General features: G+C 43.2%; 1 protein-coding gene across 2 annotated transcripts in view; it reads left to right on the top strand.

Moving 5' to 3' along the window:
• sgms1a (sphingomyelin synthase 1a) overlaps positions 1-25,836 on the top strand; it is a 72,708-nt gene that overhangs the window by 11,675 nt on the left and 35,197 nt on the right. The window lies entirely within an intron of this gene.

Raw genomic sequence — 25,836 nt, 5'->3', positions numbered from 1 at the left:
TTTTGTAGTAGGCCTACTTTTACTTTTGGAACTTTAAGTATATTGTTATGCCAATACTTTTACTCAAGTAACAATTGAACACAGGCCTTTTCGTTGTAACAGAGTATTTCTAAATAGCAGTATTGATACTTTGACTTAAGTACAACATTTGAGTACTTTTTCCACCTCTGCTTGGAACATGGCTGGCACTGGCATTAGGGCTGAGCTGACTATGACTTCAAATCAATATCAGGATTATTTTAAAGTTTTTAGTTTTTTTTATAACTATGTTTGAACGTGAAGCCGAAAAGGCCTCATGTGGTGATGATGAAGGCTGCAGATTCAGTCAGTGTTTTCTGGGCAAGTTTTCAAAAGCATCAACAAGAAATGTCTTCTAAATCCTTCCATGTAATTCATGCCTAATCATGCACCACGTGTGTGCACGCTGTTCACAGCTTTGAAACAAAAAAATCTGCTTGGAAATCCGTTCAGGCATTCATTAGCTAGCAGCCATTATGTATTCTTCAAATGTAAACAAATATGGCTGCCATGTTTGAAAGATGGGGTTGGTATGGGGGTTAAACATGCAATCAACGTTTTCAGTCCAAAGACCCCTTAGTTGAGAGAGAGATGAAGCAGGGACCCCCACCTTTTCATAGATTCCATATAGTTTCATTGTTTGACAGCACGATCGTCAGTGTATTTTGGATTCATGTCAATTTGTGTTTTCAGATATTTAACCACTTGAACCGTCAATACATAATAAACTAGACCTCTCTCTTTTTCCACTCTACACCAAAGCTCTTTGACAAAAATAGCCGATCTACGAGCTCACAACGCCTCGCACTGTGAGGCGTTGCGAGCTTATAGCTTGTAGATCGTCTATTTTTGGCTAAAGTTCTATAAGGACACTAGGGAATAAAAAAGTTTCTATCACACAAAGACTTGGAGGACCTCTATAGTAACTCTGAGGACCCCCTGTTGAAGACCCTTGTCTTAATGGGTTACAAGTTGGTTATGGGTTCTAAATGTCAGTTTTGCTATATAATGTACGGTTAATTGCCCAACCCTACTCTGTCTGAAGTAGGGCTGTCACGATTATGGCATTTTACACGATGATTAATTTTCTCTCAAATAATTGCGATTAACGATTTAATTGTGTTTTTGTCGTTGACAATTACATTTCTGTTTGGCTTTTAGCTTTAGGCTTTGAATTACACATGGTAGATATGACACATAAGCTAAATATACAAAGAAATTACTGACATATTTGACAACTTTATAGTTAAAAAATCACACTCGTGTGAACTGAGCGGTGGAGGCTGTGTGTGTGTGTGTGTGTGTGTGTGTGTGTGTGTGTGTGTGTGTGTGTGTGTGTGTGTGTGTGTGTGTGTGTGTGTGTGTGTGTGTGTGTGTGTGTGTGTGTGTGTGTGTGTGTGTGTGTGTGTGTGTGTGTGTGTGTGTGTGTGCCTGGCCTCAGTGGCCTGAACAACAGCGCCCCTCCCTTAACATGTGTGGTCAAAAAAGGTACTTCAGGCTACAGACAGACAGACACACACACACACGCACGCACGGATACACACACGGCCACGCTATGGAGACGGTGTGACCACCGCTCAAAAAGAACATTGACAGTGGAAATAGCCGATCTACAAGCTCACAACGCGTCGCGTTGTGAGCTTGTAGATCTGCTATTTCCACTATTTTTTAAATGGACACGATTATGACGATTATGAAAAATAATCACGATTAGACGATTATGTAATAATTGTGACAGCCCTAGTCTGAAGCATACATTTCTCATTTGTGAGTAGGGATGGGTATCGTTCACCTTTGAATCGATACGATACCCTTTTCGATACCATTTTCGATACTTTTTATTTAAGTTTAACTGCTCTACCGCTGCTGCCGATGATGTTGATCACAGTGTGGCGGAGTGGAGAGTATAGGCGTTGGATAATCCTCACAATAATAAACATTATAGGCTATTGTCGGCTATTTTCCACAGTAACGAGTGTAGCCTACTAAAGCAGTCATTAAACTCTCAGTAGCCCAGCTGTTACAGATGCAACCGGCCAGGGGTGCGTTCCAGAGTATCGAAACGAGGTATCGTTCCTTTTTACGTGAACCGATACCCGATAGTATCGACGTCATGTAATCGATACCATTAAAAGTATCGCAGACGATACCCATCCCTAGTTGTGAGCACTGCTGGCTGCACATAACTTTAGAACAGTGCTGGCAGGAGTCACGTGACGCGCTCAACCAAGATGGCTGCGTAGAGGAGAACGGCTCTCACATCTTTTCACATTCTGCTTATTTTTAATAGTAAAGAACTAAAAACTTTTCGAACCGACTTGTAGAAACCTTTATAAGGTGCCACAATGCCCCAAGAGACACGAAAAGTCTCATATGCGGCTAAAGCAAGCGTGACGTCGTCGGTCAACACACGAGGAGCTAGCAACGCGGCTAACAACGAGGCTAGCGTCGACCAAACACAGGGTAACTCGCAGAGAGTGTACTTATTCCCCCCATCTCCGGCTCCGACACGACTGGAAGATAAAACCGTGGACACTCGCAACAGGGGGATGTCTGGGGACGTGAGTAAGGAGTTTGAGAAACTCACTGCACTTATTTTGGCGAAATCCGAGGCTCATGATAAAAAGTTGGAGGCTATTAGTGTGACGACGAAAGCTACAGATAGCAAGCTAGCTGACATAGCTAACCGCATTTCCGAGGTGGAAAGACGGGTGGTTTCGCTGGAGGAGGCGGTCGACGACATACGGGCCGCTGAACCGGGAACCTCCTCAGCTGAATTAGATGCTCTACGACTGAAATTGGACGACATTGAGAACCGGGAAAGGCGTTTAAACCTAAGACTAGTTGGATTTCCACCTCATTGCGAGCAGGGTGACGTCATCAAGTTTCTGTGCGACACATTACCAACTCTGCTGAACATACAGTTCCCTCACGGTCTGGAGTTCCAGAGGGCACATCGAACCGGCCCACTACGAGACGGGGAGACGGGCGGCGCAGACGGCGGCGGTGGTCAACCTGCGGCTGGGAGAACCATCATCGCCAGATTCCTGAGATTCCAGGATAGGAACCTGGTCGCCGACGCAGCACGGAAGATGGGCAACGTCGTATGGAACGACCATCACATCATGGTGTTCGCCGACTACTCCAAGCTCGTCATGGAGAGGCGATTCAAGTTCAAGGAGAGCAAGAAAGCACTCCACGGTTTGGGAGTGCGTTTCTCCCTGGAATTCCCTGCGGTCCTGGTCATTCGGACGCCGCAGGGGAAGCGCCGCTTTGAAGATGCTTCAAAGGCCATGGTCTTCATCCGATCCTTGGGGTGATCTTCGCACGCTGATGCTGTGGTAGCTCTTTGAGTACAAGTACCTACATTCTTTATTTATTCTACTTAACCCTCTCTCTTTGTTTTGATTTTCTTTTGTTTGTTTAATTTACAATGACCCTTTTCTTTTAATGCCTTAATCAAGTCTATTTTTGTTTCCTTGTTTCTTTTTCTTTTGGTCTCATTTTATATTCCTTAGTTTCTATTTTTACTGTTTCCCTAGCTTTTAAGCTAATTGTATTTACTTTTTATAATAAGTGTAGCTAGGCTACCATTCTGTTTCGTAAGGGATAGTATAGGATAGAACTGGTGGGGCAATGTTATAACTTGGCCTAGTCTTAGATCTTGGTTCTTTTTCATTTTGTATTTTGCTATAGGTAACATGTTTCATGTTGGTGACTTAAGAGTGCTCTGTATTAAGGCAGGCCATATTATATACTCATTCTGGGGCCCATGCCTGGGGTGAATCTTTTTATAATTTACTTTATATATTTTTATTTTTATTTCTGTATTTATTTTTTATACTTATGGGTTTGTGGATCTATGTATGTATGTACGTATGTGTGTATAGGTGGATATTTATATATATATATGTATAGCTTTTATCTTTTATTTTTCTTATTTCTTACCTTTCATCCTCAGTTTTTATTCTATTGTGTTTCTGTAACAATTTTTAGTTATGAAGAAGTAACTAGGTGAATGTTGTGTTCAACAAAGTGTTTAATCTAATTCAAGGATTCAATTTAGACCCGAGATGAGGTGGGGTTAAACGTGAACCGTATGGCTGGTTCCGTGGGGCTGCGAAGCCATGCGCACTGTGTATGAGTGAAGGGAGGGTGTGAATGAGTGACGTCATGGAGTTATGTCTTAAGGGGAAGAGGCCTGCCCGGTAACTAGGGGGCGTGTGTGCATTCCTTCTGATCAAAACTACAAGCTACAGCTGCTCAAAGCACATGGCCTCTTCTGTTGCTAGGTTACGGCCTCTGACCCTTCTAAACATGGAAGGGGTCGTCACCTGGTGGTTAGATAGTGTAAATTCATGCAGTGTACTCACGTTGTCGCTCAGCCAGCATTTGTGTCTGTGGGAGTGTGTGTGTGGGTATGTGTTCTGTGTGTATCTGTGTGCTTGGGTTTGTTTAGTATGAAAATACTTCAGATTAATGTTGAGTTATTTGTCTGGGTGTGTGTGTGTATGCCTTCTCTGTGTGTATGTGTGTGTGTACGCATGGGGGGACAGTTCATAAGAGCCTCCCATTTATATAGGTAAACTGTTGTTTTATTTTTATTTATTTTTTGTTTGAGGGGTTAGGTGCACAACTGCACATAGGGTCTAAAAGAGGCCCCGATAAAACGGGGATACTCTCAGGGCTGTTGCAGCAGGCTCAATTCAGGGCTGGCTGTTTGATGGGAAATTGCAAATGAGAGTAGCGGCTGCTGGGTCCTGGTGTGTGTGTGTGTGTGTATGTGTGTGTGTGTGTGGGTGTGTGTGGGTGTGTGCGTGCGTGCGTGCGCACATGTGCGTGCGAGATTGTAGGCGGGGGCCAACAACGTTTTCCATCTCCTTTTCGTTCTTTGCCTTATATAAAGTGGGGGATGAAGCTATTGGCCCCACACTCTGTATGTTAGTCTGGGCGTGCATGTGTGTGTATGCGGGTATATGAGGGAGCTAGACTGAATGATCCAGGGTCCTAGCGGCACTACTAATTTGGGCATAATTAAAAATCGAATGAGGTCGGTGGGTGTACTTTACAATCATTATAATTTTTGTTTCTTTACTATAATATACGATGGTTAATGATGGAGCGGGGGGGGGGGGGGATGTTTCACCCACCCCTTCCCGCCCAGCTGGGGTTAGATTAGTGGATGTGGGGCGGGTGTGGGAGGGTTCGATTTCAGGCAGCTGTTGGAGGGAGTCATGGACCAATCTAAGGGCAGGGATTATGCCTGGTTTACCAGACGGTCAGGGAGGGGGGTGTCTGCTGTTTTTTTTGTTCAGTGTATGTCTATGTGTTTTTTGTATAATGTATATTTCAAGCTAAGCAAGCACAGGGGAGGGGAGTTGCAGTTAGACCTCTGCACTAGCTGGCTGACCTTGTGTCAACCGGCACTTCAAGTGGGTTGAAGCTCATGAGCTGGAACGTCAAAGGTCTCAATGACGTGGTTAAAAGGAAAAAAGTTTTGACCTTTGTTAAATCCAAAAAATGTGATATTGTGTTCATGCAGGAGACCCATTTACTTACTCAAGAGACAAAGAAGTTATGTAGGGACTGGGTAGGATTTGTGGGAGCAGCCTGGGGAAATAGTCGTAGCAGAGGGGTGGTCACACTGATTAGTAAACATCTGCAATTTAAATGTATCAAGGAGAGCAGGGACGAGGAGGGAAGAATTGTGTTAACATTGTGTCAAATCCAAGGGAACGTTGTGATATTAGCTAATGTGTATGCTCCCAACGTAGATGACCCCTCATTTTTTGGTGTTCTTGAACGGATGATTGGAGAAATGGGGGATCATCCTATTATTCTTGGCTCCGATCTCAATGAAGTCCGGGATAATATACTTGACCGTAGCTCGTCAGCTCCCCGCTTATCCAGGGCGCAGGTTGCTCTAAATGATATGACAACGGAACTTGGTTTGGTAGATATATGGCGTCTAATGCATCCAATGGAAAGAGAATATACTTTTTATAGTTCCCCTCACGGCTCCTTTAGTAGAATTGATTATTTTTTAGTCTCGCAGTCTTATGTATCATCAGTAGTGACAACTGAAATAGGCAATAGAATTATTTCAGATCACAGCCCAATTTACTTAAACCTGTCGTCATTTCGTAAGCCTGAGAGATCTGTCAGATGGAGACTCAATTCTAGCCTGCTTTTGGACGAGACCTTTAAGGAATCATTGAGAGCACAGATTAACCTGTACATAGAAACCAACGTGCCCTCTGCTCCATCGGCTGGGATCGCCTGGGAAGCCTTGAAGGCTTTTCTCCGAGGCCACATAATTCAACATGCGGCGTACAAAAAAAAAGAGAATGCGGCTAGGCTCCTAGAATTGGAACGCAAGATTGGGTGTGCGGAAACTAAATTCAAAAATGATATGTCTACGGAAAATTTGGCTGATTTAACTAAACTCAAATATGATTTCAACCTTATTATGACTCAGAAGGCGGAATTCAGTCTATTCCGGGCTAGGCAGAAATATTTTGAGGAGGGTGATAAAGCCGGAAGATTACTCGCCAGATACATAAAACAAAGAGAGGCTATGAGTGCAATCCCTGCTATTAGGGACGACGACAGCAATCTTATCACGGACCCCAGAGGGATTAATTATGCGTTCAGAGATTTTTACAAACACCTTTACACTTCTGAGTCACGAGTGGACAAAGACGAAATTGACTCATTTCTAACGACCTTAGACTTGCCAAAACTGTCAGAGGACCAAACTGCTCGTCTGGATGTGCCAATTACTATAAGCGAAATTATAGACATTATCAAACTTCTGCCTACGTGTAAAGCTCCTGGTCTGGACGGATTCACGGCTGAGTTCTTTAAGGCTTACGCTGAGGAGCTAGCTCCGCTATTATTGAAAATGTATGATGAGGCACTGTCGGAGGGTCACTTTCCTCCTTCACTAACTGAAGCAGTTATTACACTCATTCCTAAGGCAGGAAGGGATCCGTTAGAGTGTAAAAACTACAGACCAATTAGTTTAACATCATGTGACAGTAAAATATTCTCGAAAATATTGGCTAACCGCCTGGACAAGGTTATTACGACCCTTATCCACCCAGACCAAGTCGGGTTTATTCGCTCTCGCACTTCCTCTGACAATATTAGACGTCTGATTGACATAATGTGGACCACCCAAGATGACTCCGCCCCCTTGGCGGCCATTTCTTTAGATGCGGAGAAGGCATTCGATCGTGTAGAGTGGCTGTACCTGCTTTCCACTTTGGAAAGTTTTGGTTTTAGCGAAAAATTCATCAATTGGATAAAACTCATATATACTCTTCCCACTGCCTCGGTCTTAACCAACGGTATTATATCATCCCCTTTTCAGCTGGGTAGAGGGACCAGACAGGGAGATCCAGCCTCTCCCCTGCTCTTCGCCGTCGCCCTTGAACCTTTAGCCGCGGCTATTCGTAGAGAACAGGCATTTCCAGGTATAATAATGGGACACTCAACGCATAAGCTGATGCTTTATGCCGACGACATCCTCCTTTTTGTCTCTGAACCAGAGCGATCCCTCCCGGTGCTATTCAACATTATCGATAAGTTCTCATCTATCTCAGGCTATAAGGTGAATTGGTCCAAATCTGAAGCTCTCCCTCTCTCTTCATTTTGTCCTAAGACGTTGTTTAATTTGGGCTCCTTTGAATGGCCCCAAAAGGGCCTAAAATATTTAGGCATAACTTTCCCACCTAAATTGGATGACTTGGTTAAGACTAATATTGAACCTTTACTGGATAAGTTACGGACTGACGTAGAGCGATGGTCATCTCTGTATCTCTCAATGTGGGGTAAGGCGAACATTATCAAGATGAACTGCGCTCCGAGACTTAACTATCTGCTTCAGGCTCTCCCGGTTAAAATTCCACTGCACTACTTTAAACAATTTGACCAAATTTGCAACAAATTTCTATGGAATAATAAAAAGCCCAGGATGAATTTGAAAAAATTACAAAGGCCGGTGGACAAAGGAGGCCTGGGTGTCCCAAATCTTCTATTATACCATTATGCTTTCACTATGAGGCATATGATGCAGTGGGCTTTACCTCCGGAAAGGGCCCCGCCGTGGTATGGTCTTGAGAGTGCGGTGTTATCACCAATCAAGCCCTTTGACTCATTGTCAACTAAACTGGATATTGTAACCAGGGAACATCCTATTATATCTCATATTGTTTGGGTTTGGAAGAAAATATCATGTACGTTCAAGTTCGATCCCTTTCTTCACTGGTCTGCTGGGATATGGCTTAACCCTAAGCTGTGCATAAATAAAGAGCCATTCTATTGGGAATCATGGCACCGAAAAGGTATCTCAACTCTGAGAGACTTGTATAATGGCTCTGTCTTAAAATCATTTGGAGAATTAAAAACTGAATTCGGTATACCACAGAATCATCAATGGAGATTTTTCCAATTAAGACATTTATTGGGAAAAACATTCGGCTCCTTTACATCCCCCCCCCCCAAATCCGATACAGTAGAAATTCTATTAAAAACTTTCGGGATTGGCCATGAAGCGTCGGCATATTATGTCATGCTTCGTGAAGCATCCGATACTACTATGCACGCAATCAAGATCCCTTGGGAAAGGGATCTGGGGGTGACAATCTCGGACAGGGAATGGGTCAGAATTCTGGGGAATATCAGGAAAATGTCGAGAGAACTACGTACTAGATTGATTCAATTTAAAATAATTAATAGGATTTACTGGACTCCCTCAAGACTATTTAGGGTGGGCCTCACTGAAAACTCTGAATGTTGGAGATGCAAAGACGGAGACGGTACGCTGGTACACATGCTTTGGAGCTGCTCTAAAGTCCAAGACTATTGGGGGGGCATTCACGAGAGACTGCAGCGGATAACAGGCCTGATCATCCCTTTCAATCCTAGCTTGTTCATTTTAGGAGATCCCAATATACTGTCCGCCTTTGCCCCCTGTTTGGCCGAATGGATTCAGACTGCTATCATGCTAGGCAGGAGGCTCCTGGTCAAAGAGTGGAAAAATCCAACAGTTCCTGCTCTATCACAATGGAGTGCAGCCTTAGGTCAAGTCGCGGCCTATGAGAGGTTGTCTTACAGGTTGCTTAACAATACGGACAAATACGATTTGAAGTGGGGTCACTACCTGCTGCAGGACTTGGGACTGGGCGGCGTTCCCGGCTCGTGAGCGAGCCTGTACTCACTGGTGAACGTGAACAATAACATTTTTATAGGGGGTTTGACTGTGGATGTCCGTTGTTCCTGTGCGCGCTTGAAAACTGTTTATATTGTATTTTTGTATTTTTATTTTTTGTATGTGTATGTTTGTATGTTGTATTGTCATTATTGTCTTGTTAAAAAAAAAAGGGAAAACTTAATAAAGTACCAATCATAAAAAAAAAAAAAGAACAGTGCTGGCAGGCATGAGGGCCTGGTCCTTGGAGGGTGGTCTGCACAGGACTAACATGATAATCACTGGCTCGCTAGGCCACAGGTGTGTTTCTCATTAGCGCGCCGCACCTGCCAGCCAAGCACAGGTGTTGTTGTGCTTATTCTATTCAGCGTCCGCTCTCTAGAGCCTAGAATTGTTCCAAAATACTAAGGCCGAGCAGGGACGTGCAGAGAATGTTAGAGAGGCAGGGGCTGAAATTTCTAAAAGGGCCTTTTGGTGAAAATATCGTCTAATAGCAGACCTCCAAGAGCTTGGAGGTCGGCTATTTTCGATGCTTGATTGCTACACAGAGAGGGCAATTCTTTCAACATAAGATGCTGTATGCATTCAAGTTCAGGAGGGTTTGGACAAGGCAATTCTCTTGAATGCTGCCTTCAGGTATGGCATGGAAAGAGGGCATTTGCATTTCTTTCACCATAGTAAAAACTGCATTCATGGTATGGACTGGAGAGGGCACTTTTTTACAGACGGATAAAAGGGCAGGGGCTCAAGCCCCCTTTGATGTCTGTGTGTGCACGTGCCTGTGGCAGAGAGAGACCTTATGATTTGTGCCTTCCTTTTTATCCCTCTATATATGGGTAATAATAATAATAATAATAATACATTTTATTTATAAGGCGCCTTTCAGGTCACTCAAGGTCGCCGAACAACAGTTTAAAAAAACAACAGTTAATACAGGAAACATATATATATATATATATATATATATATATTAGGGGTGGCTCGGTATCGACATTTTGTTATCGCGGTTACCGTCTTCCCATTTACCGCCGGTATTGCGGTAATTACCGCACCCCCGTATCTATTAATTTTCGGCGATAAGCCAAAATATTGCAATCGTCTTCCCAAAAGTCGCCTCTCCACAGCCTGACTGCCCGAGTTATACTTCCCCGTACAGCACAGCGGGTCTGGCTTTGAAAGGAGCAGATCTACAAGCTCACAACACGTCGCATCCGCGACGCGTTCTGAGCTTTTAGATCTGCACTGTCGGTTTACCATAGTAACGGTAGCTACTTGGGCTTTTAAGAAGACACAGACTGCTGTGTGTGAGAACAAACCAGAAGAGAGACGGAGACGGGTAGTCAGATCGTGTACAGTGATTAACTCACGTCTGAAATCGCAGCGATTGTGCTGATATATGTGCTGATATATACAGGTTTTAGTGACAAGACTTGACAGAAAAGGTTATAAAATCGGCGACGGGGCACAACGGGCGAGTCGGCACGACGCGGTGGGAAAAGTAAAAGATAGTTTCATTTTCGGTTTTAGTCCACGCACTCCGCGCTCCGCCTGTAATCCGTATGAATAAAAAAGAAAATGCCACAAGGTACTACTGCCACAACACAAGGTATGTATTAACATACTTGTGTTGTATGGATTACAGTCTGAGAAAGTTTACGCTTCTCCGTGCTCCCTACTACGAGGCTGCTGCTGTGTGTAGACTGTGAGTGACGTATGTGGCTTCCAAACCTGTGGTACGCGGCCCAGAGCAGCGCGGCATGGAGCGCATGCGGTCCTCGCTTCTCCCCCGTTTTAAAACTCGCTTGTTTTCAATAAAAAATAGACTATTATTATTTTTTTTTACCGCGGTAAGGACCCTGACACCGCGGTAGGCCTCGGTATAGCGCGGTACGGCGGTACGGCGGTTACCGTCCCCAACCCTAATATATATACTGTATATGTGTGTGTATATCTGCTATTTTGAATAGCCAACAAAACCTAAAATGACACGGACGCTTTCTCGGTTTTAATGGGCAAAACCAATAATACACCTACACTTAGTCTCTTTCTTTTTGGGGACACATCCCTGCCTGGCCTGTAGTGTACATATTGTATTTGGCACATATTGCTATTTTGCAGTGTATATTTACATTATATTCTGTGTAAATATCCCTGTTACTAAATTATCCCCCCTTCATTCATATTCTGTACACGCTCCAATGCTGCTATAGCTACAATTTTTTTTAACCTGTGTATTCTTGGGGTGTAACTAGTGTACTGTACACAAAAAAAAGGGTCTGCTCGGGTTAGTTTATATTTGTCTTGGTACAGTTAAGACGGAGGGTTGGGGGGGCTTCACCAACTTTTCGCTGGTTGCACTTGTGTGTAGGGGTGGGCGATATGGTGATAAATAGCGTTGAGACGATACAATGTCTCCATTATATGCTTTTTCAGAGGTATTGTATATATATCATGATACAATCAAGGGAGCCTTATAAAAGAAATCCTGTTGAATTATTAATACATAGATCCATTGCAGAATCCATTTAAACCTGCATATTGGTCTAAATCAGTGGTTCTCAAACTTTAAAATGTCAAGGTCTCCCCTTAACTCTGACAGTATACAAATGAAACCAAATGGACCTGTAAGGGTCAAATTTAGACCTCCCAAAAGGAACCCAGAGAGTCCCTGGAACCCACTTCGAGGACCACTGGTCTAAATGGTCTGTTACTCCTTTTTCCTTTAGTTTGTGTTACCTTGTAGGTGGTTGTAATGTTAAGTAACTTGAAGAATAACCATAAAAACCAACATGAAAAAGAATCGTGATAGGATTGTGTATCGTGATAACGGCTTGGAAAAATATTGTGATATTGTATTTTTCCATATCGCCCGGCCACGGTCTACTTGTGTGAGCAAGTGACAATTGACAAACAACTCCATTTGATATCTTGAAAACATAGCTGGCTCTGAATGCCTGGTAATCACCTGGCATGTTTGTGTAAGCCATGATGTATAGTGAGGCGGTCATTGGGGAGGAAAACCCCCAACCCCCCTGACAAGGTGAAGCTGAGGAGCCTCCTATCACGGTGTGTAAACAGAGGCAGAGCAGCAGTCGCTTATAGAAATCAGCGGTCTGTTATCGAGTAATAACAGACCGCAGCATGGCATGTTTTATTGACCGTTCACAATCAAGTATACTACAAAGCTGTGTAATAAACGTTGGTGATCTAGGGACCGTGTAATGCAACAGTAAAGCCTGATTTATGCTTAGTAGCGGATCGTGCTAGTAAGTGTCTCGCACTGAAAATGGCTAGCTCACAACACGTTGCAGCGACATGAGTATAAAATCAGACCCACAATTGTGGGCAGATTTTAGGGCTCCTTTTGTCTTATCCCTTATACCTAATCTTTGTAGGCATTTTTCATTCTAAAATAGTGAAAATGTCCGATCTACAAGCTCACAAAGAGTAGATGAACGTCTAATTTCACTATCTTAAAACGTTTTACAAAGTTTGCGGTTTGTCACAGACTCCTGCATGACTTTCCTTAACCTGAAACGTTAGACAACCTCGAGTTCTGTGATGTTTTTTTCATGTTCACATCTATAATCAGAAGTATCATACCTGATGAGAGAGGTACGTCATGAAAAAGCGAAAATATCCTGTCTCATCAGCTTAGTGCTGTGAGGTTGTTGATCGGCTATTTTTGCTGTTAATAAAAAAATAAAAAAAAATAAAAACGGGGGCGACATGGAGAACTCAAGGTTATTACTAACTCCTAAGCTAACAGAACCCAAATTAGGTTCTGAGAACCTTAAACCGAGCTGTGGCGTATTAGAATAAAATCCTTGCTGTAGGGCATGTCTCCACGATATGCCTTTTCAAAAGTATCGTATATATATATCGTGATACAATTGAGGGAGCCTTATAAAAAATCCTGTTGAATCGTTAATACAGAGATTCATTGCAGAATTCAATTTAAACCTGCATTTTGGTCTAAATCAGTAGTTCTCAAACATTAAAATGTCAAGGTCTCCACTTAACTCTGACAGTATGCAAATGAAAAATTTTTTTTTAAATGGTTTAATTTGTATAGTCAGAGTTACATACTTGTAAAAAGTAGGTCGGGAGTGGCTTATTGTCGGTATCAGCCGGTAACACACGGGAGTCTGTCCCTGTTACAATGCGCTAGACCCCTGGGAGATGGACTGCTGAGGTGGAGCGCCACACCTACCATCAGCTCCCAGTACTTGCCGCACGACTTGCCAAGCCGTGCTACTCATACGCTGAGTTGGCGGTGCCCGGAATCGAACCCATGACCTTGCGGTACAAAGGCGAGAGCTCTACCGACTGAGCTACCCGGGCACACAACATACTAGTAAAGTTCAATTTAGACCTCCCAAAAGGAACCCAGAGAGTATAGTTTTTGTCAAGTAACTTGAAAAATAACCATAAAAACAAATGTGAAAGAGAATCGTGATAAAATTGTGTATCGTGATACAGCTTGGGAAAATATCGTGATATTGCATTTTTCCATATCGCCCACCCCTACGATAGCGTCACGCGAAAACATTAAAAGTAGGTAGTAGCTTGAAACACGGCGCAACGCGTTTCGAGCTTTGTAGATCTGCTACTTTTGCTGCTCTTGGCTTAGAATCCGGAAAAAGTAACAGTTTTGGGCATACAGTATGAGGTTTACCCTCCGTGCACATAACGCCGGACGGCACAGCACGGTTCACGTGGGTTCTTCTGGTGGTGGAGAAGAGCCACACAAGCCACTTGAACAGCACAGTGCAGTTGGTTGATAACAGTAGTAGCCTGTTTAGTCCCACACAGGGGTGTCGCACCAAACTCAGGGCCCGGGGTACAAGGATTCACTCACATTTTGTGCTTTAACTTTTGAAAAATAGCAGATATACAAGCTCGCAGCGCGGCACCGAATGCAAATGTGTGCAAGTCTTTGAATATTTCAAATCCTTCTAAGGTTTTTTGAAAAACCGAGGTTTCTATGTCAGTGGTGCTCAAACTTTTTCATGTGAATCCCCAAAATTATATGTATTTTGGCCACGGACCCCCATCTCAAAATATTTAGTTCCAGGGACCCCCCAGAAGCAAAATTTGAGTTACAAATGTTTTGCTTAAAAAATACATATATTCAAAGATTTGCACATATTTTCACAACTTTTCAAAAATAGCAGATCTACAAGCTCGCAGCGCGGCACTTGGTGCCGCGCTGTGAGCTTGTATATCTGCTATTTTTCAATAGCTAAAGTATAAAATAATTAAGGCCCCTCCACCATTGGGCCATAGTAAATCAGTCCCACTTTTCCCCCCCTTGTGACGCCTGTTTAGTCCCACGTGTCTCGTCCTGTGATATTCTATCTATCAAGTTGAACTTTTGTCTTGGTCGTCAGCCAAGATTACGTGTTGTGATGTTCCTTCACCTCAGGTCAGTGCAGTACTTCTGATATCTGTAATCAGGACGGAGGCTGTTATGCAACATGCTGCATATTATGCTCTGCACCACCACTGGGTCTCAAACCTTTGTCGTGTCAAGTTGATTATGCAATTAGCCCACGCAACACAAAGGGTTTTGAGCTTGTTGGATCGTCTGTTTGTGAATAACCGAAGTATAGAACGGGATAAATAAAAATACACACACACACACTCACACTTAAGCTGGCCCTACACTACCCGATAATCGGGCTATTTAATTACCCCCCCGACAATCGGGCTGCCTCCGACTGAAACGGGCCCGACTATCGGGCATGAATGTCGTCTAGCGTGAGGTCTCACAGAACCACTCGGAGCCCAGCCGAGTGGCTCGGAGGACGGTCGGGGCCAGCCCGACTCTTTTCAAAAAGGTTTGATATTTTCCTGGATCAGTACTGGTCTGGAAGACTGGAACAGCAGCAGGGGACTGAGAGAAAATAGGTACAGCAGCCGCTGATAGACGCAAGTCTCTGAGCATACATATCTGAGTGACAGATCTATCTCTTTTTTTTTCTCTCCACCTCTCCCTCTGCCTCTCACTCACTCTCACACACACACACACACACGCACACACAGAGACACACTTTTCATAGCGTCCGTCCGTCCATTAGGTTGTATCATGAATGATTGGGATTTAAATTAAAACTCAACGGTAACGCGATCCAGAAAAGAAAACAGAAGAAATAACGCTACCAGCCACTGTCTGCAGTCAGTCACAGGCTGCGAGCAGCACATCACATCACATAAGTAAACGCCCATCCTGATCTACGGTGGCTCTCCCCTGATCTACAAGCCTACAACGTGGCATGGAGGTTACACAGGTTGGTCTTGGAGATCTATATGTTCTGTGTGCGCTACACCGTCATACGACTAATCATAAATCTGGCAGCGCTTGACTATAACGCAGGAGAGAGAGGGGATGTCAGAGTTGGATGGACATGAAACGTGTCAAAGTGAACTCATATTATCATCAAAATAGGACACAATTCCATATTGAAGCTTTTTTTTTCGTTGCGTGAGGCGGTGTTGTGTGTTGAGTGAGTGGATAACGTAATGTGTTTGTATGTGCGTGTGCGTGCGTGTTGCAAAGCACAGCGCTCAGAACAGCCCCCGTGGCATTTTGTATCAATTATATTATTTATTATTGCTGTGTTCGAGTCTGACTCAATTGGGATAGAATCCTGTAGCATGCGGAGCGCCCGACTGTTCAAAACGGCTAGTGTGAGCCCGTTTAGATTATCTGGTCAAATAATCTGAAAAAATGATCCTGTAGTGTTTAATTCTACCCGATTCAGTCGGGCCCGATTATCGTGTAATGTATGGCCGGCTTAAGTTGCGACCGCAGGGAGCAGTTAAGTGTGAAAACCTGCAGAAATTCACCGTTTGTCAGCCTTCTGATTGGTCCCTGAGACTCCCTGACTGGCCAACCAGAAAAAATCATTCACTTTTGCTACCGGGGTGGAGTTATGCAGTGGGACGAAGTCCTTTCGTTCTTTCACCGTGGTGCGGTGATGCGGAGCACGGCCGGGGCGCAGTACGGTGCTGTGCGGTCAAAGCGATTTCGATAATTATAATGCTTCAACAGTCTGATGTAACTAAGAGATTCGATTGGGTAATATATTTTAAATGTGCAGAATTCCAATTAATTTATATGTTATGTTGACAGCCCAGCCTATAATTCCACAACTTCCTACCCAAGATGCACAGCGCTTTCTCTCTTTCTCTCTGTCCTCTGCCTGTTTCAGAGGATTAAACTAATTAAAACATACATTTTCAGGGGAAAACCCCTGTTTTGCAATGTAACTACTGTAGTTTTTTGTTCCCTTTTTATTAATATCATGTAGTAGTTTTTCTTTTGGTACTTTAAATAGCAATAATGAGGCTATGAAAAATATTCCCCCCCCATCCACTTCCATTATAAAAACAATCTGCCCTGGCCCTTTCTTCCCACTTAGTAACAAGAGCAAAATGGGGCGGGATTTGACAAAGAGTGAATTGTGTCACGCTGTAACTCTTGCCTGTAATGCTGTTACTCTTGATGTCCAGCACACCTGAAACTCTGATCAGTTTGGTTGAGTGTCTCAAAGTGTACAGATCTCCCCTGCCCTTTTCCTCCTCACGTGTGCTTTGAAGAGCCTTTGCTTGTAAGTTTACATGCAATTATGCTCGCCTGCACGCAATATTTATCGTCAATTAATGTCCGCCCCCACCATGTCTCATATGTGTATGTATATATATATGTTGACGTGTTTCTTTTTTGCAATCTTTTTTAAACTTTAGGTCTAAATTATAGTCAAATTAGCTGGCTCTCCCTGCGGTCGCTACTCTGCCTTAGGGAGTGTTACTTGTATAGTGGTTCTCAAAAACCACTATACCGCGCTGTGAGCTTGTACATCTGCTATTTTTGAAAATGTGTTGAAAAATCGTATCGTTTCTTAACACAAATCTTCTCTTTCTGAGAAACCATTCGGCGGTGTCCAACTGTCCATGGCACGAAACAGTTTGAGAACTACAGATTTTTAGAAGGCATTTGTAGAATCGTCCTCGGGTCTTGGGATAAACTGATAGTGACTGATGCTATAGGAACGGGTACACATTATTGTGTATTATTATTTCATGCTTTAACTATTGAAAAATAGCAGATATACAAGCTCACAGCGCGGCACCGAGTGCCGTGCTGCGAGCTTGTAGATCTGCTATTTTAGAAAAATTGTGAGAATTAGAATCTTGACCCGATTCTATAAGTGTCTTTTGAATCCTTCTAAGGTTTTTTGAAAAACCTATGTTTCTATATGTCAGCAATCTGGCTAGCCATTGTCAAATAAAAGGTCCTTTTCACTTAACTGGAGCTCAGTTAGTCTGTTCTTGAGAGACTTCTATGTCAGTGGTTTTCATGTGAAGGACCCCCAAAATTATGTGTATTTGGCCCACGGACCCCCATCTCAAAATATCTAGTTCCAGGGACCCCCCAGAAGCAAAATTTGAGTTACAAACGTTCGCTTTGAAAATACATATATTCAAAGATTTGCACACATTTTCACGACTTTTTCAAAAATAGCAGATCTACAAGCTCGCATGCGCGGCACTCGGTGCCACGCTGTGAGCTTGTATATCTGCTATTTTTCACTGGTTAAAGCATTCAATAATTCTAGTCCTAAATGGGTTAACAGGGGCGGGGGGGCCCTGGAACCCTGTCAAGGACCCCTGGGGGTGCCCAGACCCCACTTGAGAACCACTACAGCATGTCATAATAAACATCGGTGATGTCAGACATCAGAGCTATTAGATTAATGATCAGTGCTGTGACTGCTGTCCTTTTGTGAAAGTGAAACTAGGGATGGGACGATACGTGATATTATCGTTTATCGAGATAAAACACACTCACGTTAATCGTATCGTGGAGATTTAATTTATCGTGATATCGTCCTCCGTCATGCACTGGGCTCAATTCACCTTTTATTTTCCGAGCTGTATATCCGGTACCATTAAACCCTCCATGGGTAAAATGTACCTTTTTAATATATGTACTTGATACAGTCGTTTTTGCACTCTCTACCTTATCTCTTTGCCGAAAAATAGCCGATCTACAAGTTCACAACGCGTCGCCTTGCAACGTGTTGTAGATCTGCAATTTTTTGGCAAATGTTCCGCACCAGGATAGTGGATGTTTTGGGATATTTTGATTTATCACGATAATATCGTAAATCGCGATTTCTTTTGTCACATTAATCGTGATATAACATTTTCCTATCGTCCCATCCCTAAATGAAACATGAATGAATGTTATCTCAAGTACTGTCCTAGGGCAGGGCGATATGACATCCACTCAATATCACCATTATTATAAACCTCTGCTTCCTCAAGGGAGATTAATGAATGATTATGTAAGCGTAGGAGTAGCTCAGGGGAAGTGGTCGGTAGAGCTGCTGGATGGAGAACCATAAGGTTCCCAGTTCGATCCTGGGCTCCCCAAAAGTTAGTGTGTCGGAAGTGTCTTTGAGCAAGCCGATTTGTCCCGTTGTAACTTGTGCATGTTGGCGCCTTGCATGGTTTCCTCCGCCATCTTTGATGTAGATGAATGTAATGCACAATGTATGTAAAGCGCTTTGGAATAAAGTGCTATATAAATGCACCATTTACCATTTAGAAATGAGAATCTTTCATGTAATTTCTTTGATGAATAAGAAATGTTAAACTAAAAGTAAACAAAAGTGCTTCTCGATTATTTGATTAACCTACACCAGGGGTTCCCAAACCTTTTTGTCTCTGGGCACCCTATAAATATTTTTTTAATCCGAGGCACCCCTACATTATAATTTTCACTCCCAGCACCTCCCAAGCACACAACGCCTCGCATCGCGAGGCGTTGTGTGCTTGTAGATCGGCTGTTTTCACTAGTTTTGTGCGACAGAGGTTTCTGCCTGACAGTGACGATATTTTAGTGATTATGTTGCGAGGAAAACGTTGAGATAATAGCCATTTTGGTTAGAACTGACTGAAAATAACTTTGTACTTCAAGTTTAAAATGATACTAAATATTTCTTCAAGTGTCCAAATAAATTCCAAATATATCAAATGATCTCGCGGCACCCCTGGACTGCTGTCGCGGCACCCCAGGGTGCCCCGTCACCCACTTTGAAAACCCCTGACCTACACAAGCAAGATAAGGTCGGTTATTTGAAACTAAATATGGGTCTACTGAACTCAGTGACCAGGAATACCTTTTCCTCTCCCTGCACATGTCGGAGTACAGGTTGTGAACTTTTAAAATGCCATTATGTGGATAATATCTAGGCTATGTTAGGATTTCTATACAGATTCATTCATGCTTTATCATCACTCTCTTAACGGCCTTTTCATATCTGACATCAAACAATGCGTACCCGTGTGTGTTACTGTGTGGGTGGGGCAGTCTGGTGGAGGAGAACTATGTGTCAATATATGAATGGAGGGGAGACAGTTTAATCTTTTATTGAGAAACTATAATACTGGTTGGTTGGGGTTAATGGTGTCACAAGCTGTTATCATCATTAGTTGACTCATGCTGAAGAAGTAAACCTGGGAGAGAAAAAAAAGCTTTAAAAAAAATAAACTGGTTATTTGAACCAGAATAGCTCTGAAAGGCCACGTCATTCTGTCAACATCGTTTTCTGGCAGTTTTATAAATGACTTCAGTTGCTTATTTACTTTAGTCACACAGCACGAATGCAGTTTCTGCCAATTTTATAGTATGCAAGCTACGGATAAAAGATTATGGGCAAACTTGGACTTATAACCCGTAACGATGCAAGTGTCTACGGAAGTTTTAACGTGGCTTTATCAAACGAAAGCATGGATGACGTAGATAGGAGGAAGTTTAACAAGCCATCCACAAACATTTTCATATCCTGTAGCGACATTTTTAAGATAAAGAAGCTGGAAACCGAAGCTGTTCACGGAAACCTGGCAGTTTGCAACTCTCCGAGCGCATGGCACATTGTAAAGTATACGTGGACCTAATTCCTGAAATCAGATTGAATCGTAAGCTTATACTCTGCCAGCAAACAGTAGGCTATATTTTGAACCTTTGGTACCTTCTATCCCAGATGAGCCTGTGGTGTTGTGAAGGCCAAACAAACCAGGCCAAAAACAACTTATACAGAACAATATAGGTACTGTAAAAAAAATAGACCTATACAGAACAACGTACAGTATGTACTGTAAAAACAACTTGTACAGAACAAAAGTCCTTGTTGTTGCACAAACTTGCTCAAGAGCCATCATGAGCCCTATCTTGAACACATTTTCACAATACCATCTCTGTCAGGTGGAAGCCTCATATAGCCAAAACCGTTACTTTTTTATGATTCAAATCAAAATATAGCTGTAAGCCGCAAATACAGGAACCAAGGAATGCAGTAAGCAATAAGAAAAAATGATATGCAATAAGCCATAGAAACATAGAAGACTGAACTTGAGAGAAAGAAGACAAGGCATTTTAAATAGCTGAGCACAGGGTTGTTGATATTAAAAAGTCTTTATGATGTTGCTTATAGCTGCAGCTAGCTATTCATGGGTTTCATTTGTAGTCCTACACTGTCCATGTTGAGGACCAACACAGGTGTTCCAATTGTCTGATTGGCATAGAACTAATGTGCTACGCCAATCAGAACACTGATGTGAAAAACTAATAACAATGTTGAACAGAGGGAGCCTCTTTTTTGAAAACAGGCTTGCGGAAGAAGGTACAGTATTTTTACCGTAGAATAGAGTACTTTGTTCCACCAGCAGCAGCAGGGATGTGTCAACAAAGTCCAAAACAGACCTCTCTGGTCCTCTTGTCAAAACACAAGCAATATAATCAGTGACATGCTGCACATTCCAAGCATTTTTATTCATCTCCTCTGCCTCCTCCTACATGTGAAGCCAAAGCATCTTTGAATCCACTGTCTTTCCCCCCAAAACGGTTTGTTTTCAACAAAAGACAGCCTGTCTTATTCTGGCTTCTGAACGTATTAGCAGAAGAAGTACTCTGATTTTGTTTTACTTTAACGTATGTTTTGTGATGATATCTGATCTGCAAATTAACTTTGAACTTTAAGCTGTCGATAAATTGTAGTGGAGTAAAAAAGGTATGTTGTTTGCCTCTTAGATTTAGTCGAGAAGTATAAAGTTGGCAGTAGGGCTGTCAAAATTTGCCAAAAATAGCATTCGAATATTCCCTCTAAAATCCACCTTTGATTCGAATAAATTCGAATATTCGAAAATAACGAATACTTCGAAGCATTCGCACTTCGAAGCTGTTTATTCTAATCTTTTTTTTTTTTTTTTTTTTTTTTAAGAAACTTTTTTCTTTAATTATTTATTTTATTTGTATTGTTATATTGCTGTTGGTGTACTGACATATTATCTTGTTTATTATTGTTTATTATTATCTGCTTATTGTAAATCGCTTTGGATTAAAAGCATCTGCTAAATGCCTAAAATGTAAACTGTAGAGTAGACAGTCGCTTCTATCGCTTTACTGGCGGTCGTGCAGGTCCGCGTTGGTCAGGGACGTGCAAAGAATGTTAAGAGAGGCAGGGGCTGACATTTCTAAAAGGGCATTTTGGTGGACAATACTCTCTTAAAAGGGCAGGGGCTCAAGCCCCGTTTGATGTCTGTGTGCACGTGCCTGGCTTCGCATCGTCTATGCGAAGCGTCACAGCAGCTGTGATGGAAGTTGGAAGTGGAGCACAACCACAACGTGAAACGAGCAATTATAATCACACCAATGGATTATGTTTTGGTTTGAACCAAATTAGGTAGTCTACAAGAGCAGTGCGAGTGACGGAGGGAGTTTTACCGTTACCGTGGCTGTGCGGGGAGAATGACTCGGTGAGAGAAGAAATCCATGCTTTTTGGAGCTGTGTGGAACACAAGCTCCCTATACGTGGCCGTGTGTGTAGGTATGTGGGTGGGTATGTGGGTATGTGGGTATGTGGGTGGGTGGGTCTGTGGTTGCCTGACTGCGAGCGCCAGACATCTCACACTACGTTCACTACGTTTCACTCCGGGAGAGTCTGAGATTACCAGGGCAGATTCTATTTCGGCGTGGGCGGGCTAAAGCCTATTGACGACACACACACACACACACACATACACACACACACACGCGACGTGGCGTGACATTGCAAAAATACGTTATTTCTCATAACATATTATATGTCTGCATGTTTACGTTAGTGCAAAATGGTATTAAAACGTGAGGAAACGGCACTATTTCATAGTTTATTAATAATACGAGTCGAGTCTGACTCCGCCATGACAGTTTTCACGGACCAATCAGAGTCCACTAGACTCTCACGTGGGCAGAGGACACCAATCAGAGTCCACGAGCGAGTCTCACGTGAGCTCAAGAGCTCTGTTTGGAGGGGGCTGGGACCGGAGCATAGAGTTCACGTGCCCCAAGCATACAACCTTGATTGGCCCATTCAATGCGCCCGCTCTTCAGGCGCGTTTGAAATAGATTAAAATATGTGCAGCTTCAGTCCACACTACAAACCACCCACCAACAGAGGGGGGGTGATGTGCGGACTGAAGTGTCAGGCTAGGTCTGTGGGTCTTTATGTAGCCTGTATGTAGTAACCCTGGGTGACCAGAGAGGTGCTGTTGAGTCTAGCCTGCCCTGAGCATCAACTGCAATACACACACACACACACACACACACACACACAGCTCCACTTCGAACAGAGGTTCGATTTTTTATATTGTGTTTTCGGTGGAGAAGGCTCGTTCCCGTCACTACCAAATTAGTCGCCCGTTTCAGCTTGACTCGTTAATCATTCTGAATCAACGTAAGCACGTTTAAAAGCACTACTGTGCAGTGCACTGCGAGGAGTGCATCTCTCCACTCAGACATGTCCTGCGAGGCGGACGACGGCCAGTGACAGTGCGAAGGGAAAGTTAAGCAGCTGGAGGTTTATGCTTCGCTGTATGACGGTCTCGCTAAATAGACACCCTTAATCTACAAGCCCACAACGTATTGGATCAGCGACGCATTGTGGACTTGTAGATCAGCCCACTTTTGCAGCAGCGAATGGAGACTTCTGCCTTGCGAGACCAGCCACCTTTTAACGTTCCATGCGCCCAGAATATCGCCCGATGTGCGGTAGATTTGTTTTAATTAAATATAAATTAATTCGAAGCTCAATTTTTTACCTTCGAATATTCTTTTATTGTTAACATTCGAACGAATCTTCGAATAACGAATATTCTTTCACACCCCTAGTTGGCAGATGAAAAGTTGGAAATACTTGAGTAAAGTCAATTGTACCACACTGCATTAGTACGCTGTTTTAGCTCAACACCCAAAAGAGAAGTTTTATGGCTCTCCGGGACAGAAACTAGTGAAATAGCAGACCTACCAGTAAGACTTCCTAATTCGGGAGATACCCGACCGTCAGGTCGCATACACAAACTTTAGAAGGCAATGGTAGGCAATCAGGAGGGAATATGGAAAATGGGACAGATCCATGTTGATGACATGACTGTAGAGATACTGTGTACCACTTTGCTTGATTTTAGGGCAAAATCTGTAGGAGCAGTGTCCAAAAATGTGTTTTGCAAGAATCAGCCTCATGGTGGCCCTAGAAGAGGGCCATGTGAGAAATGAGTGGAGGTTGTGGTTTGGCAACCAAGGAGTGTGTGTGAAAGGTTTGGCATAGGGGCAACGGTGGTGGAGATATGAGTAGGGCAAAAGTGTGACATCATGTTACGTGACGGATAGACGGACGGATGGACGGACGGACGGACGGACGGACAGTCGGTAGAGCTCTCAACGCATCTGTGTTGTGAACTAAAATAATAATAATAATAATGTATTGAATTTCTTAGATTTTCTTTAATATATTGAAATAATAAAAAAGGAGGGCAAAAAACATATATACATAAAGATGAAAACATGACCCAGTCTGCAGAACAGTGCATTAGTAGACCATGTTGCAAAGAGGTGGGTGGGTGCGATGTGTGACTACAGGCCAGGGCTTCTTTGTAGATTGTTGTGCTGTTGTTCTGGGAGTCTGAGATTACCAGGGCAGATTCTATTTCGGCGTGGGCGGGCTAAAGCCTATTGACGACACACACACACACACACACATACACACACACACACGCGACGTGGCGTGACATTGCAAAAATACGTTATTTCTCATAACATATTATATGTCTGCATGTTTACGTTAGTGCAAAATGGTATTAAAACGTGAGGAAACGGCACTATTTCATAGTTTATTAATAATACGAGTCGAGTCTGACTCCGCCATGACAGTTTTCACGGACCAATCAGAGTCCACTAGACTCTCACGTGGGCAGAGGACACCAATCAGAGTCCACGAGCGAGTCTCACGTGAGCTCAAGAGCTCTGTTTGGAGGGGGCTGGGACCGGAGCATAGAGTTCACGTGCCCCAAGCATACAACCTTGATTGGCCCATTCAATGCGCCCGCTCTTCAGGCGCGTTTGAAATAGATTAAAATATGTGCAGCTTCAGTCCACACTACAAACCACCCACCAACAGAGGGGGGGTGATGTGCGGACTGAAGTGTCAGGCTAGGTCTGTGGGTCTTTATGTAGCCTGTATGTAGTAACCCTGGGTGACCAGAGAGGTGCTGTTGAGTCTAGCCTGCCCTGAGCATCAACTGCAATACACACACACACACACACACACACACACACAGCTCCACTTCGAACAGAGGTTCGATTTTTTATATTGTGTTTTCGGTGGAGAAGGCTCGTTCCCGTCACTACCAAATTAGTCGCCCGTTTCAGCTTGACTCGTTAATCATTCTGAATCAACGTAAGCACGTTTAAAAGCACTACTGTGCAGTGCACTGCGAGGAGTGCATCTCTCCACTCAGACATGTCCTGCGAGGCGGACGACGGCCAGTGACAGTGCGAAGGGAAAGTTAAGCAGCTGGAGGTTTATGCTTCGCTGTATGACGGTCTCGCTAAATAGACACCCTTAATCTACAAGCCCACAACGTATTGGATCAGCGACGCATTGTGGACTTGTAGATCAGCCCACTTTTGCAGCAGCGAATGGAGACTTCTGCCTTGCGAGACCAGCCACCTTTTAACGTTCCATGCGCCCAGAATATCGCCCGATGTGCGGTAGATTTGTTTTAATTAAATATAAATTAATTCGAAGCTCAATTTTTTACCTTCGAATATTCTTTTATTGTTAACATTCGAACGAATCTTCGAATAACGAATATTCTTTCACACCCCTAGTTGGCAGATGAAAAGTTGGAAATACTTGAGTAAAGTCAATTGTACCACACTGCATTAGTACGCTGTTTTAGCTCAACACCCAAAAGAGAAGTTTTATGGCTCTCCGGGACAGAAACTAGTGAAATAGCAGACCTACCAGTAAGACTTCCTAATTCGGGAGATACCCGACCGTCAGGTCGCATACACAAACTTTAGAAGGCAATGGTAGGCAATCAGGAGGGAATATGGAAAATGGGACAGATCCATGTTGATGACATGACTGTAGAGATACTGTGTACCACTTTGCTTGATTTTAGGGCAAAATCTGTAGGAGCAGTGTCCAAAAATGTGTTTTGCAAGAATCAGCCTCATGGTGGCCCTAGAAGAGGGCCATGTGAGAAATGAG

The sequence above is a fragment of the Nannobrachium achirus genome (assembly GCF_963921795.1).
Source record: "Nannobrachium achirus genome assembly, chromosome: 13".
In the NCBI taxonomy this organism is placed as follows: domain Eukaryota; kingdom Metazoa; phylum Chordata; class Actinopteri; order Myctophiformes; family Myctophidae; genus Nannobrachium; species Nannobrachium achirus.
The sequence above is the reverse complement of the archived record's forward strand: the minus strand, read 5'-3'. Positions and strand labels throughout refer to the sequence as shown.